The 16,804-nt window shown below is 49.8% G+C and overlaps 1 protein-coding gene across 1 annotated transcript in view; it reads right to left on the bottom strand.

Moving 5' to 3' along the window:
• Window positions 1-6,577, bottom strand: part of vill (villin like) — a 33,732-nt gene extending 27,155 nt beyond the window's left edge. The window contains 1 exon segment of the mRNA NM_001005657.1: window positions 6,487-6,577. The gene's annotated coding sequence lies outside the window, so the exon portion shown is untranslated.
• Between the last annotated feature and the right edge of the window lie 10,227 nt (window positions 6,578-16,804).

The following is a 16,804-nucleotide window of genomic DNA, read 5'->3' on the forward strand; positions in this document are numbered from 1 at the left end:
TCCTGTGTATTTGCTTTGCTGTCCCTTTGTGCCTTTTTTTAGTCTTTACTAGTGTGCGGTACTATTGTACAGATGCCAGCCACCCTGGATGCTTCGTGCCGGCACGCCCAACTTGTGCACACTTGGAAGTGAAACCGCTTCACACAGCCATTTCCTGTGGTGAGAAACCCTGGAATCTCTGCCTAACAAACAACAGGTGCCCTGTTGAGACTATGGGGGGGATTTAATTATCAGGAGGCAAGGAGTCGTCACAAGTCCCCTGACCCATTCCAAATTTGCCAGCCTGGCTCCATGCAGCCTGGCTTAAAGGGAAACTACACCCCCAGAATGAATACGTAACAGACAGTTTATATTATGTTAAGTGGCCTATTAAAGAATTTTGCCAAACTGGAATTTATATATCAGTAAATATTGCCCTTTAACATCCTTTCCCTTGAGCCGCCATTTTGTGATGGGCTGTGTGCTCCCTCAGAGATCAGCTGACAGGAAGTGATGCAGCTCTCACTGTAACAAGAAGTAGTGTGGGAGCAAAAGGCAGAACTCTGTCTATTCATTGGCTGATGGGGCCTAGCATGTATGTGTGCCTTGGCTTGTTTGTGTGCACTGTGACTCCTATGATCCCAGGGGGCGGCCCTTAGTACCTAAAATGGCAGTTTCCTATTTAGGATTACCCAATGGCACATACTGCTAAAGTATATTTATATGAAAATGGTTTATTTAGATGAAGCAGGGTTTTATATATAAGCTGTTTATGAGATATATTTGTTTTAGAGACCTACATTGTTTGGGGGAATAGTTTTATATGACACAAAACTGCCAGCGGCAAGTCATGAATATCTCGCTCGCGCTCAGCAATCTGGTATTTCAGGATAAACTCACACACTGCCCCAGATTGATCAGATATGATTGACAGCTTTGCGGGTTCTACCATTCGAGCGTGGCAACGAGGCCTAATTCAGTATCATGGTTGAATATATTTTTGGTTTCTATCAAATATTTACTATGTACCCCCAACCCTACTTTGGGTGAGGGGGGCTGATGACAGCAGGGACGGACTGGGACGCTGGGACACCGGGACAAATCCCAGTGGGCCCCGGGGGCCCAGAACCGACCCTTGCCGGCACTCCCCCTGCCCGACCGTTCCTCCCCTGGAGGGGGAGGATGTCGGGTGGGGGACCCTTTGGAGGGGTTAAGGGGGCCCCTGCGGGGGGGGTTAGGGGACGCGGCCGGCGGGGGCACCTGCATGAGCCCCGGTGGGCCCTGCATTCCCCAGTCCAACCCTGGATGACAGGGCCAGGTGAAACCAATCAAAGGGGATCTAGTTCCAAAGTCAAAAACTCTAATAAAAGGAAACATTCTCTTCTGAGCATCAACTGTTAGTAGCAATTTCACAGATATTAGCAGATTTAATACGAAATAAGATATAAAAAAGGCAAAACGTGTTGGAAATGAAACATTTAGGTTCCTCATCACCTCTGAGTTTACAGTTTTACCTCACACTGCCCTCATTGCTTTCATTTTACTGGCAGGTCCCGCCCCTGACACATCATGACAACGGTTGCCATGGAGCCTGGCCTGACAAATAATAGGCCCTGTATCGTCAGGAGAGGAGAGGAGGGGGGGGGGGGGGTTTGTTTGCTCAAAGTGAATGTCAGCTTGGCACTTGTCAGACTCAGCCGGGCGTGTGGGAAGGTTCCTCACAGGTGATTCTGTAGTTAAACTGCACCCAGTCCATATGGGTCCCCTGTCCGGCCTGTGGGTTCGGCCTGACACACAATCCCACACTGTTCCCTCCAGGGAGTGAGCAGCAGAGATTTGTTGGGTGGAGGCTGCCTGACCCGAAAGCTTTGAGATAGAACTGAGTGCTGAGCTGTGGTAAAACAATTAACCAAAAAATCTCCTACATAAATTGTACTTTACTCAGTCTCCAATCATACTCATAAGCACGGGCCCCATAGGAACAACAGCCATAAAGCAGGGCAGGACTGCTGCTTACAATGGGGGGGGATCAGATAGGATCTGTGCCACTGTGACAGAATGCTCTGTTATACAGATAGCTAGAATCTCAGCCATAAAGCAGGGCAGGACTGCTGCTTACAATGGGGGGGATCAGATAGGGTCTGTGCCACTGTGACAGAATGCTCTGTTATACAGATAGCTAGAATCTCAGCCATAAAGCAGGGCAGGACTGCTGCTTACAATGGGGGGATCAGATAGGATCTGTGCCACTGTGACAGAATGCTCTGTTATACAGATAGCTAGAATCTCAGCCATAAAGCAGGGCAGGACTGCTGCTTACAATGGGGGGGATCAGATAGGATCTGTGCCACTGTGACAGAATGCTCTGTTATACAGATAGCTAGAATCTCAGCCATAAAGCAGGGCAGGACTGCTGCTTACAATGGGGGGGGGATCAGATAGGATCTGTGCCACTCTGACAGAATGCTCTGTTATACAGATAGCTAGAATCTCAGCCATAAAGCAGGACAGGACTGCTGCTTACAATGAGGGGGATCAGATAGGATCTGTGCCACTGTGACAAAATGCTCTGTTATACAGATAGCTAGAATCTCAGCCATAAAGCAGGGCAGGACTGCTGCTTACAATGGGGGGATCAGATAGGATCTGTGCCACTGTGACAGAATGCTCTGTTATACAGATAGCTAGAATCTCAGCCATAAAGCAGGGCAGGACTGCTGCTTACAATGGGGGGATCAGATAGGATCTGTGCCACTGTGACAGAATGCTCTGTTATACAGATAGCTAGAATCTCAGCCATAAAGCAGGGCAGGACTGCTGCTTACAATGGGGGGATCAGATAGGAACTGTGCCACTGTGACAGAATGCTCTGTTATACAGATAGCTAGAATCTGAGCCATAAAGCAGGGCAGGACTGCTGCTTACAATGGGGGGATCCGATAGGATCTGTGCCACTGTGACAGAATGCTCTGTTATACAGATAGCTAGAATCTCAGCCATAAAGCAGGGCAGGACTGCTGCTTACAATGGGGGGGATCAGATAGGATCTGTGCCACTGTGACAGAATGCTCTGTTATACAGATAGCTAGAATCTCAGCCATAAAGCAGGGCAGGACTGCTGCTTACAATGGGGGGGGATCAGATAGGATCTGTGCCACTGTGACAGAATGCTCTGTTATACAGATAGCTAGAATCTCAGCCATAAAGCAGGGCAGGACTGCTGCTTACAATGGGGGGGGGATCAGATAGGATCTGTGCCACTGTGACAGAATGCTCTGTTATACAGATAGCTAGAATCTCAGCCATAAAGCAGGGCAGGACTGCTGCTTACAATGGGGGGATCAGATAGGATCTGTGCCACTGTGACAGAATGCTCTGTTATACAGATAGCTAGAATCTCAGCCATAAAGCAGGGCAGGACTGCTGCTTACAATGGGGGGGGGGGGGGGGATCAGACAATTTATATTCGAAGATCTATGGAAAGTGTTAACAGCCGTAGATACATGTAACAAATAGCTGGGTTAGCCATTACTAGTACAGTCATGCACTAACTAACCCAGTCTGGACCTTACTAATGTTTAACTTGGGCCTTGAGGCTCTGCGGGACATGGGACCCAAACCCACTGCCCTAATGAACTGACTGTTCTGACTGTTATTAAACTCCCAGAAGCCTCGGATGTCAGGGGGATGATGGGAAATGTAGTGCATTGCATATTAGAGACACACACAGTACAGATTTCGAGCAGACAGTAAGGAGTGGGGAGGACTGGGCGGCCTGCCCAAGGGTGTAACTGTCTTGGGGTTACAGAATGTGCCGTGCCTTTAGCACACGGATAAATTCCCTTCTAAGTACAAATAGTCACAATGGGACTGTGCCCTAATGCCAGCCACAAGCCAAAAACGGGGTGCTCTGTGCCAGCCTGGGTGCCAGCCACCCCTAAGGGTGCAAGGTTAGGGCAGTACCCGCTAACAGAGATATAACAACACTGTGGTGCCAGTCGCTGCCGGGGGCAGCAGACCCTAAATCTGACCCTAAGTGGCCTTTAGTGCCATCTCAGTTGGTGGTAATTGGGGCAAGGAAGACCAGCTGGGCACCCTATGTATATTAACCCTACAGCTGCTGTTGAAACACAGCTTCTTTTGCTTGTGGGTGGGTGCTGGGAGTTGTAACTCAATGGCAAAGGCAGCCCTGCAGGCTGGGTGAGGCTGGTATAAAGTGGCACCACTGCCATCGTGCCCTGCTGTGCCAACTCCCCTACAGTCAGCTCCATTGGCAAAATACCTCAAATCTCACCCTAAACTGTTCTCTGGCTGCTGCTGTCTGGTTGCTAAGGTTATTTACCCTAGATACCAAGGCAGCATTTTCAGTTTCATTTCGGAAAGATGCAAAATAGAAAGGTCAATAATTCAAAACACACAAAAATCAAGGGCTGAATTAAATCGGCCGAGATTTGTCCTAAATTTGTGCTGTGCTTACACTGTCCTGGGGGTCTCACCCCCCCCAACTGAGAACCAGGGGTCACTGTAATATCAGCTACTCCATCACTTACTGATACACAGACAGATCGGATATAGACTGTAAGCTCTACGGGGCAGGGACCTCCATCCTCTTGTGTCTTTGACTCTTATATTATTGCAACTGTAACTTGTATTTATTGTTATACTGTGTATTTATCTATTATTCTCTTAATAACCCCCTGTTTGTATTAATGTATTCTACTGTACAGCGCTGGGTACATAAGTACATAATAGAGATATGTGTGTATATAGATATAGATAGATAATAGATTCTGTAGCTGAAAAGGTAATTGATAGATAGATGACAGATGATAGATAGATATAGATAGATATAAAGAGATCATAGGAGAGATAGATAGGCATAGATAATTAGGGTTGATAGACCGATGATAGATAGATAGATGATAGATAGATAGATAGATAGATAGATATAAAGAGAGATTATAAGTAGGAGAGATAGATAGATGATAGAAACAGATCGATAATTAGAGATGATAGAAAGGTAGATAATAAATATCTAGATAAATATAGATAATAGATAGATATAAGATATGATAAATAGGAGAGATAGATAGATAGATGATAAAGATAATTAGAGATAGTGGATAGATAGATATAAAGAGAGATGATAAATAGAAGAGAGATAGATGATAGACAGATAGACATGATAGACAGATAGACATATAGACAGATGATAGATAGGTAGATAGACCGATAGATATAAAGAGAGATGATAAATAGAAGAGACAGAGAGATAGATATACCAATAGATAGATAGACAGATGATAGATCGGTAGATAGACCGATAGATAATAGATAGATAGATAGACAGATGATAGATAGATAATAGATAGATAGATAAATAGATAATAGATATAGATAGATGATAGATAGGTAGATAGATAAATAATAGATAGATAGATAGACAGATAGATAGATAGATAGATGATAGATAGATAATAGATAGATGATAGATATATAGATAGATAAAAAGATGATAGATAGATAGATAGATGATAGATATATAGATAGATAAAAAGATGATAGATAGATAGATAGATGGATAGATATAAAGAGAGATGATAAATAGAAGAGACAGATAGACCGATAGATAGACAGATAGACCAATAGACCAATAGATAGGTAAATAAATGATAGATTCTATCACAGGCCAATGAGGGGCTCAGTGGAAATCTGACCGGTGACTAACGTACATTTAGGAACCAGGCCCCACATTTCTGGAGCCGCCTACGTAGGGTTTGGGTTGGGCTTGTGAGACCTGCAGGGCCCTATTGGGAGAGGAAATACGGCTGAACTGCAGCAATCAGAGCTCTGCATGTAGCCGGGGGCACCTTGCCTTTATGCTCATCTGAGCACTTTGGGCCCATGATCCTCTCTGGCTGAAACCTGACACTTTGCTCATCATTTTCCATTTTCCCAGCATGCACTGAGCCGCCCAGTCCCTGTTTGTGTGAGACAGCTGCCTGCAGGGAATAGAAATTCCTCTGACATAGGGCGGATGTTTGTACGGCTGCAATGGGGGTGTAGCCAGCGGGTCCCCCTCTCTCTGTGCCAGTGACAACACGCCTCACCCTTCCCAAACCCCTCGGCTGTCAAGTCTAGAACTTTCCTTTCTGGGTGTCTCACAAGAGACTTTGGGGCAGGGATCCCACTATAACATCTACGTACAATGAGATATAAGTCAATATATTGATGCATTTAGACCTGGGCCCCCACAAGTTGCTGAAGTACTACTCCCCGCAGCCCCTGACACCCATCAGCCGTGGGTAGGGTGCTGGGAGTGGCATTTCATTAGGGTGCCAGTTACACACAAGACAGAGGTTTTCAGGTACAACTCACAATTATCAGGTCATTAAATTCTGCAGATATTTAATAAGTTCCCCCCTCCAGCAAGCCCCTTGGTTTTGTCTATAAGAAGGCAGATTCCATTTAAATGATTCCCAGGGGTCCAGACCTAGTAAGACTTACCTGAATGGCAGATGAGATGACAGAAAACCCCCCTTCTAGTCTCAGGGCTCACACTCCCAACTCCAGGGCTGTTCCACTGACAGCAGCAGAGCTTCACTAGACTGTAACAGGAGCTCAGAATGAACAGCACTGATCCACCTCCTCTACCTGCTCAATGGTCCGGCCCCTCTGCACCTTCCAAGTGTGCGCCCAACAGGGGCCGGCCGTGCTCCTACACTCACTAAGCCGTTAGCATTGGTGAGACTGTCTCGCTGCTTGGGCAAAGGTTGTGTTGCTAAAATCAGTCACTGGCCAGGGAGACCCCACTGGAGATGTCTCGTATTAGACGGTTAATAGGAGTGAGTGCTGTTACTATACAGGGACCCCTACATAATGACTGAAATTTTTGTTTTCTTTACAATTAAGTACCATGACCCTAAAGGCAATGACACACAGGGTGATTGCCAGCTCAGTGGGCTCATAGCACAACACTAGGAATTGCCCCCTCATAACCCCCTGGGAGCAATCGCAGGCTGAATGGCCTGGTGGCCTTAAGTAGCCAGGCAGTGGGACCACACTGATACTGGGGCCAATCCTATACCCCAATGGGCTAGTCGGCTGGTTTGGGGGTGCCCCAGCTTGGAGGCAAGTAGAAGGGAACCATGGAACAGACACAGATCTTGCCCCTTCATTGAGCCAAGTGATAACCCCCTGAATGGCCCAGTGGCCGGTAGTAGCCAGGCAGTGGGACCACACTGATACTGGGGCCAATCCTACACCCCAATGGGCTAGTTGGCTGGTTTGGGGGTGCACCAGCTTGGAGCCAAGTAGTAAGGAAGCCTGGGACAGACACAGAGCTCCTCCTTCATTAAGCCAAGTGATTACCCCCTGGGTGCATTCGCAGGCAAAGTGGCCCGGTGGCGGGTAGTAGCCAGGCAGTGGGACCACACTGATACTGGGGCCAACCCTATACCCAATGGGCCAGTCGGCTGATTTGGGGGTGCCCCAGCTTGGAGGCAAGTAGAAAGGAAGCCTGGGACAGACACAGGGCTCCTCCTTAATAAGTTACAATATTAATGGTTGGGTCTTTCTTGGGTATTTAGGGGCTTGGGAGGGTCAGTATCTTGGCCATTCCCAGGGGTCCCCCCCGTAGGCCTATACCTTAGAGACCCCTGGTCAAAGCAAACAAGTTGATTTTGGACACTTTGGCACTTCGGTGGCCCCAGGAAGTAGAATTTATCCCCCACTGCCTGCAAGCAGTCATGTAAAGGGGTATCAATGTCCCTGTCTGTGCCTGAAGGGTAGTTGCCCCCCCTAGGGATATACGTTCAGCTTGGCAAAGGTTACAAGGAGACTCCTCAGTCTGCGGCCCGTTAGTGCCCGGCTTGGGTATAAGGTTAAATATTGACATTATTGGCACAGAGGGGCGAGGGCTAAGGGTGCAATGGAGCAGCACATTTCTGGGTCACACCGGCGGTACCGGAATGGGTATGAATAACAATATATTAGAGTGCCCTTCTAAACGGGCTGTATAAAATCTACCTATAACAGCAGGGGCAATGATTATATTTCTATGCCCCAAAGTCTCTGTCTCTTCCGTGTTCATAATGAAATAAATGATATTTTCCTCTAATTTATCCCATTAACATTCTGCCCCCTAGAGTGCCTTTCCTCTCCTTTCTATACCAGGTCTGGATAACCAATCAGAGTACAGCACAGGGAACAGGTTCATTATATAACACAACTTCTCTATTCTGATTGGCCAGTTGGAGCTGATTGGAGCAAACTGATGTCTACAGTGGTCTTAAGTCTTCCGGACTTGCTCAAGGGACCCCTTAGAGGAGCAAATACACCCTGTATAATACAATATTGTCAATAATGTATCCCCCCCCCCCCCCCCGATAAGGGCCCCAGGTCCCCAGCCTTGCCAAGGTTCTATTTCTACGCAATAAAACAACAGATAATATGAAACCTTTATGCAAAGAATATTTAAAGCATTTCCCTTGGGGCAAGAGAAGAGACAAAGGCAGCGGCAGGGCGTGGGGGTAGGGGATCAGCTGTTAAGGTGGGGTCCCTTTCCAGTAATCCCTGGGTGCTGGGCAGGATGAGGAGGGATCACGGTGCAATTAGCTTGGAAGGTGGGAGAGGTCTCCTAAACAGGTGGAAATTCAGTAAGACTATGGGATCTAGGTAATTGCATAGCGGAGCAAATAACACATTTAGGCTAATGGCACCCTAATCTGCAGTCTCGCCCTGTGGGATTGCACTCAATATATTGATATGTTCATTGCACTCCCTTAACTGGACCAGAACTTCCCTACATATATCATTATATGGCAGTGGCCCCCAGGAGAGGTAGCAGGAATAACTGCCCTGCCCATTTATACCCTCTACAATTGCAATGAGAGGAGGGTAGTTAGCTAGCTATGGGGGCAGAATTCTGGGGGCAAAATTAGCCACAGAAAACATTCCTATAACTGAAAGGGGAGATGCTTATTAGGAGCCCATAGAAGCTTCTGTGGGACGTTCTAGAAGTCGTAACTGGCCACACACAGAGCGATCAGCTCATCCAACCAGTTTCAATTCAAAAGCCATGTATCTGTATGTAGGGCGAACTACTGGGATTGCTGGGAGTCTGCTGACATTTCCCAATCAGAGTGTTGGGCTATTGGCCAACCTGGAGTTAGGAATGGGTTGGATTTATTGCCGGGGTTCCACCAAGTAATGAGTCAAATTAGGTTTGGATCCTTCAGCCCTTGGGGCAACAATGGCTTCACTTAGGGGGCATATGTAGATCTTTGTCTGGCTTGGTCAGATACTGGGTGGGGTGGAACAGTTTCTGGTTCTTGCATGGGCCAACTGACTGCCAACTTGGTGGGACATGGCCATGGGGCACCTTTTTTGCCCGATGGGAAATGAAGCACCCAGTAATACCTGCCCCTTCCAATCACCGCAGGTGAAACACATTATATGCGCCAATCCGTGGTAATCGCCCAAAAATGCGGAAGGAGGCAGGTATTGTTGGGCACATTATCACCTGTGGGAGAGGAGATTTCCCAGTGGGCAAGTGCCCAGGGTGCCATCGCCTTATGCACTGTATGGTGCTCTGGGTACAAGGACAATGGAAAGTTCTGTTGGACAATGGGACAATATCTGGATTTCTATATACTCCTAGAGTTAAGAAAAGGCTGATGGGAGTTGTAGGCTGGGTAGGGGCACAGTTGGACAACATCTGGGGCTCTGGCAGAACTGTCCAACTTTGATGCCATTAACTAGACCCCCAGGGGAAGTGGAACCAATTTAGTGGTTCTGACCCAAGGAACCCCAGGCAGGAATGTGAGTGGGGGCCCCCTGGGCCGGCGCTTGGGCCGCTATCCTTTGGAACCCAGAGATTATGCAATGCCGGCCCGAGGTGTGGCTGAAAACATGTAATACGAGGACTTTTTATGTGTTTACTATTGACTTTGTGCAGAAACAGGTTGGGGGGGGAAACTGGAAATTCGGGTTGTGGATCACAAGCACTTTATTCCGCTCACGTTAGGTGTTAGGGCTTTATTTCCATATATGGCCACAACCAGCACACACACACACACACACACACACACACACACACACACACACACACACACACACACACACACACACACACATTACACCAATATACACAGTATTTACTCACAACATGGATCCCTTGCCTTGAGCCATGTATAAAGAATACTCAGATTTAGTGCTGGGTTATTATAGGGCCCATGGGTGCCTGTAGGACAGGATAACCCGGCGCTTCCACTGAGCAAGAACCAGAACTCCTTGTTCCGTAGGAGGAGGCCCAGCTGGGGGGGCAATAGCATTGCCTACCTAATAGGGTTTCCTTGCCGGTAAACACCAACTAGTGCCAGGGCCAGTATTACACATTTTCCAGCTACGTACTGGTGTAAGACCCTCACCTTCTCCACTGCCCAATTCCCCCAATAAAATCAGGCCCACCTCCACTTTGCCCATTTCCCCACCCCAACCCCCATTTGCCCATATTTCCACCCCCCCCCCTGAAGGCTGGTATAATATGGACCCACGAGGTGGCAACCCTATGATGCTGTATGAGGAATAATGGTTCCGCTATGTCCAATACGTTGGGCAGCCCTGCCCTACACTGCTAGCCGACCCACAATGCCACCAGAACCACCAGAACTGAGCCTGGTGGGATCTCAGAATGCTACAGGATTGTAGGAACCTACATATTTTGCCCCCAAATGCAGACTCAGCTTTTCATGACTTGATGTGCTAATCTAAGGGCAAGTTGCCCTTTAAAGTTTCCCGGCACAGGCACATGTTGACTCTGCTCTATAAACCCACAGACAATTCCTCAGGGGGCTACAAAGGGTTAATGCACCAACTAAGAGCAATCAGAGAAGAGGCAACTAATCAAAAGAGCTCAGGGGTACAGGTGAGTCACGGGTGTGGGGGGGGGGGTGCACTTATTCATACAGACAGGGGCAGCCAATCAGAAGAGCTTAGGGGCACAGGTGAGTCACAGGTGTGTGTGGGGGGGGGAGGGTGTATGTATTCATACAGATGCGCAGCCAATAAGAAGAGCTCAGGGGTACAGGTGAGTCACAGGTGGGGGGGTGCACTTATTAAATGGGCTACTCAGAAGCCACCTATGCCATTGGCCATACATTTTTACCCAGAATCCCAGAACACATATTAGCAGTCACTGAGGGGTTCTGTGCCCATATAAAGGCACAAGGCTGCAGGCTGAGTTATACAGGGAACTCTGAGTATCACTCATGTATTATAAGGGATAATGTACCCCCTACTGTAAATGATAAGGATATTAGCAGTCACTGAGGGGTTCTGTGCCCCCCATATAAAGGCACAAGGCTGCAGGCTGAGTTATACAGGGAACTCTGAGTATCACTCATGTATTATAAGGGATAATGTACCCCCTACTGTAAATGATAAGGATATTAGCAGTCACTGAGGGGTTCTGTGCCCATATAAAGGCACAAGGCTGCAGGCTGAGTTATACAGGGAACTCTGAGTATCACTCATGTATTATAAGGGATAATGTACCCCCTACTGTAAATGATAAGGATATTAGCAGTCACTGAGGGGTTCTGTGCCCATATAAAGGCACAAGGCTGCAGGCTGAGTTATACAGGGAACTCTGAGTATCACTCATGTATTATAAGGGATAATGTACCCCCTACTGTAAATGATAAGGATATTAGCAGTCACTGAGGGGTTCTGTGCCCATATAAAGGCACAAGGCTGCAGGCTGAGTTATACAGGGAACTCTGAGTATCACTCATGTATTATAAGGGATACTGTACCCCCTACTGTAAATGATAAGGATATTAGATGCTGAAATGTCCCTTGGCTTCCCCATGGGGATTTTGGTTACTGAACCGGATACAGGAGAGAATTCGGCGAGTGGGGATACAATGTGAAGCGGTTACACATGATCCTTCCCATTCCCCCCCCCCCCGGTGCCACACAGGAGGAACATAGTGCCGTGCAATTGGGCAGCACCAGTAGAATCAGTGCCAGTAGAATCAGTGCCAGTAGAATCAGTGCCTGCCCCACTTGCCCGGTGCCTGGCCGCTAGCCCTGTTGATCAGACAGTAAAGCCTTGAGGCTACGCACAGAGCAGAGAGGCCGGAAGGGCAGGTTCCCAGATGACAGGGCAGTTCCGGCCTTTATTGCTGCACATTATCATTTAAATATCCAAAATAATAGTGAGGCCGGACATACCTGCCCCCAGTCACAGCCCTAACCTGCCCCCAGTCACAGCCCTAACCTGCCCCCAGTCACAGCCCTAACCTGCCCCCAGTCACAGCCCTAACCTGCCCCCAGTCACAGCCCTAACCTGCCCCCAGTCACAGCCCTAACCTGCCCCCAGTCACAGCCCTAACCTGCCCCCCACACTCCCAGCCCTAACCTGCCCCCCACACTCCCAGCCCTAACCTGCCCCCACACTCCCAGCCCTAACCTGCCCCCACACTCACAGCCCTAACCTGCCCCCCACACTCACAGCCCTAACCTGCCCCCAGTCACAGCCCTAACCTGCCCCCAGTCACAGCCCTAACCTGCCCCCACACTCACAGCCCTAACCTGCCCCCACTCACAGCCCTAACCTGCCCCCACACTCACAGCCCTAACCTGCCCCCCACACTCCCAGCCCTAACCTGCCCCACACTCACAGCCCTAACCTGCCCCCACACTCACAGCCCTAACCTGCCCCCAGTCACAGCCCTAACCTGCCCCCCACACTCACAGCCCTAACCTGCCCCCACACTCACAGCCCTAACCTGCCCCCACACTCACAGCCCTAACCTGCCCCCACACTCACAGCCCTAACCTGCCCCCACACTCACAGCCCTAACCTGCCCCCACACTCACAGCCCTAACCTGCCCCCCACACTCCCAGCCCTAACCTGCCCCCACACTCACAGCCCTAACCTGCCCCCACACTCACAGCCCTAACCTGCCCCCAGTCACAGCCCTAACCTGCCCCCACACTCACAGCCCTAACCTGCCCCCACACTCACAGCCCTAACCTGCCCCCAGTCACAGCCCTAACCTGCCCCCAGTCACAGCCCTAACCTGCCCCCAGTCACAGCCCTAACCTGCCCCCAGTCACAGCTGGTTTTACTTTGGAACACACCCTGTACTGGTACTGATGCACCACCCTGAAACACTGCCTCCTTGCACTACTGTGCCACACTGCAACCCCAACTCCTTGCACTACTGTGCCACACTGCAACCCCAACTCCTTGCACTACTGTGCCAATCTGCAACTCCGCCTCCTTGCACTACTGTGCCACTCTGCAGCCCCGCCTCCTTGCACTACTGTGCCACACTGCAGCCCCGCCTCCTTGCACTACTGTGCCACACTGCAGCCCCGCCTCCTTGCACTACTGTGCCACACTGCAACTCCGCCTCCTTGCACTACTGTGCCACTCTGCAACCCCGCCTCCTTGTTCTGATGCACCGGCCTGCAACCCCCCCTCCTTGTTCTGATGCACCGGCCTGCAACCCCCCCTCCTTGTTCTGATGCACCGGCCTGCAACCCCCCTCCTTGTTCTGATGCACCGGCCTGCAACCCCCCCCTCCTTGTTCTGAATGCACCGGCCTGCAACCCCCCTCCTTGTTCTGATGCACCGGCCTGCAACCCCCCCCTCCTTGTTCTGATGCACCGGCCTGCAACCCCCCCTCCTTGTTCTGATGCACCGGCCTGCAACCCCCGCCTCCTTGTTCTGATGTACCGGCCTGCAACCCCCCCTCCTTGTTCTGATGCACCGGCCTGTAACCCCTCCTCCTTGTTCTGATGCACCGGCCTGCAACCCCCCCTCCTTGTTCTGATGCACCGGCCTGCAACCCCCCTCCTTGTTCTGATGCACCGGCCTGCAACCCCGCCTCCTTGTTCTGATGCACCGGCCTGCAACCCCCCCTCCTTGTTCTGATGCACCGGCCTGCAACCCCCCCTCCTTGTTCTGATGCACCGGCCTGCAACCCCTCCTCCTTTGACTTATGCACTGCTCAGCAGCCCCTCCCTCCCCTAGGGTTCTAGGTGGTACTGATGTGGCAAATCTATTGGCAGTAATGAGGGCCCATTCAGGGGCACTGTTCCACTGGACTCCGCTAAAATGTTTATATTATAGAATACATAGCAATGTGTATATAAAGCAGCTGCTAATAGCTATACCCAATAACAGCATGTTACACACTCCACACATTGCCTGATGCACAAACTTATAAAGCTGGTGTCTGTATTAATTTAATCTGAAATGGCGTAAAATATAAAATAAATATAAAATATAAGGGGAAAAAACCTTTATGTTTTCCTCCTTTTCTATCTCGCACATGTCTCATTCTCCCTCTAACTCTCAGCCTAAAACCCTGATTCGCAACACGCAAATGGTTGATATAACTGCTCTCTCTAACTCTCTTAGTTCTAGCCTCTCCTCCTCCTGTGCTTCCTCTGATCCTGAGTTACTGGTAAATACCTACAACTCAATTTTATCATCTGCAATTAACACCCATGCCCCCCTGCAGCCCCAACGCAGTCGTGCCTGCAATCCCTGTCCCTGGCTTAACCCTCAGACGCCATTTCTGCGCTCCTGTGCACGATCTGCTGAGCGCATTTGGAGGAAATCACGCGTTAAAGCTGACTTCCTCCACTATAAATTTCTTATGGTGTGCCTCAATACTGCCCTATCCCAGGCCAAGCAAGCATACTATAACACACTTATAAATAATAATAAATCAAACCCGCGGCGCTTATTCTCCATATTTAACGCGCTACTTCATCCCTCACCTAATGAATCAATCGTATCTGAACACACCCCCCAGGACTTTGCTGACTTCTTTAAAAGCAAAGTCGATTCTATCCGCAATCAATTTTCCCAACCCTCAGATACCGGTAATCTCAACCTTTCTAAATCTCCTCTCTCCCTATTCAGCTCCTTCAGTCTCGTAACTGAGTCTGAAGTCTCTCAGCTTCTCCGATCCTCTCCGCCTACTCCCTGCTCGCTGGATCCTATGCCCCCATCCCTACTAACAGTGTGCCCCTGCCCTTACTCCAGCCCTTACCCACATATTCAGTTCCTCTCCGCCTACTCCCTGCTCGCTGGATCCTATGCCCCCATCCCTACTAACAGTGTGCCCCTGCCCTTACTCCAGCCCTTACCCACATATTCAGTTCCTCTCCCCCTACTCCCTGCTCGCTGGATCCTATGCCCCCATCCCTACTAACAGTGTGCCCCTGCCCTTACCCACATATTCAGTTCCTCTCCGCCTACTCCCTGCTCGCTGGATCCTATGCCCCCATCCCTACTAACAGTGTGCCCCTGCCCTTACTCCAGCCCTTACCCACATATTCAGTCCCTCTCCCCCTACTCCCTGCTCGCTGGATCCTATGCCCCCATCCCTACTAACAGTGTGCCCCTGCCCTTACTCCAGCCCTTACCCACATATTCAGTTCCTCTCCGCCTACTCCCTGCTCACTGGGCCCTATGCCCCCATCCCTACTAACAGTGTGCCCCTGCCCTTACTCCAGCTCTTACCCACATATTCAGTTCCTCTCCGCCTACTCCCTGCTCGCTAGATCCTATGCCCCCATCCCTACTAACAGTGTGCCCCTGCCCTTACTCCAGCTCTTACCCACATATTCAGTTCCTCTCCGCCTACTCCCTGCTCGCTGGATCCTATGCCCCCATCCCTACTAACAGTGTGCCCCTGCCCTTACTCCAGCCCTTACCCACATATTCAGTCCCTCTCCCCCTACTCCCTGCATCCTATGCCCTCATCCCTACTAACAGTGTGCCCCTGCCCTTACTCCAGCCCTTACCCACATATTCAGTTCCTCTCCGCCTACTCCCTGCTCGCTGGATCCTATGCCCTCATCCCTACTAACAGTGTGCCCCTGCCCTTACTCCAGCTCTTACCCACATATTCAGTTCCTCTCCGCCTACTCCCTGCTCGCTGGATCCTATGCCCTCATCCCTACTAACAGTGTGCCCCTGCCCTTACTCCAGCTCTTACCCACATATTCAATTCCTCTCTGGCTTCTGGTACTTTTCCCTCTCTCTTCAAACAAGCATGTGTCAAACCCATTCTTAAAAAGGCTACACTGGACCCATCTAACTACCGTCCCGTCTCTCTCCTGCCCCCCCAGCCTCTAAACTCCTGGAACGTCTTGTCTTTTCTCGTGTCACTAACTTCCTCTGCACCCATAATCTGCTGGACCCTATGCAGTCTGGTTTTCGGCCTGCGCACTCCACTGAGACGGCCTTATGTAGAGTGGCAAATGATCTCCAGACTGCCAAGGCCAAAGGACGCTACTCGGTCCTCATTCTCCTAGACCTTTCCTCTGCTTTTGATACTGTCGACCATTCTATTCTTATGCAAACTCTCTATTCTCTGGGTATCCGGGATCAGGCTGCACCCTGGTTCTCTTCCTATCTCTCTAACCGCTCCTTCTCTGTCGCTCTTACTAACAAATCCTCTACCCCGGTTCCGCTCAGTGTGGGGGTTCCGCTCAGTGTGGGGGTGCCTCAGGGCTCTGTGCTTGGTCCCCTGCTGTTCTCCCTGTACACTCTCTCTCTAGGAGACCTTATTTCTTATTTTGGTCTTAAATACCACCTATATGCAGATGACATCCAGATATATTTAGACACCCCTGCACTAACTGCTGATGTCCAAACCCAGATTGGTAACTGCCTCCTGGCTATCTCCTCCTGGATGAACCGACGCCAGCTCAAACTTACCCTAGCTAAAACAGAGCTCATGGTCTTCCCGCCCAAACCTGGCCCTCCTCCTCCTTTCACCATTACTATTG

Source organism: Xenopus tropicalis, chromosome 6 (genome assembly GCF_000004195.4).
Source record: "Xenopus tropicalis strain Nigerian chromosome 6, UCB_Xtro_10.0, whole genome shotgun sequence".
Classification (NCBI taxonomy): domain Eukaryota; kingdom Metazoa; phylum Chordata; class Amphibia; order Anura; family Pipidae; genus Xenopus; species Xenopus tropicalis.